Below are 425 nucleotides of genomic sequence, written 5' to 3'. Positions count from 1 at the left end.
CATGATGTAGAAGTAAACAAGTTCGCCTCTATAACGAAGATACCAGAAGTCGAAGCTTCTGTAAGCTTCTTCTTCCTCTGATCTTCCAGGTAGAGTCTGCAATTTCTATACCAATGCCCGATGGCATGACAGAAATAACACTCTTCCTTCTTGGACTCACGGCTTAGGTTCAATGACAACGCTTGCCACTTTCCTCTTGCCCTTGCCCTTGGAACGTTTCCTTTTGGTGGAACTACCATATCATTCTTCCCTCGGCTCCCAGCTTTCTCTTGGAATGACACATTCAACTAATCAACTATCAAAGAATTGTCCATGTCCTCTAATTGCTTACGCAATTCCGAAGGCATCTTTCCAAGCATCAAGCTGGACACGTCCAGATCATCATCCTCATGCTTCCAATAAGCATCAATGATCGATCCAGAAGC

The sequence above is a fragment of the Tarenaya hassleriana genome, unplaced genomic scaffold (assembly GCF_000463585.1).
Source record: "Tarenaya hassleriana unplaced genomic scaffold, ASM46358v1 Cleome477, whole genome shotgun sequence".
Classification (NCBI taxonomy): Eukaryota; Viridiplantae; Streptophyta; class Magnoliopsida; order Brassicales; family Cleomaceae; genus Tarenaya; species Tarenaya hassleriana.
This window is presented reverse-complemented; position numbering follows the sequence as displayed.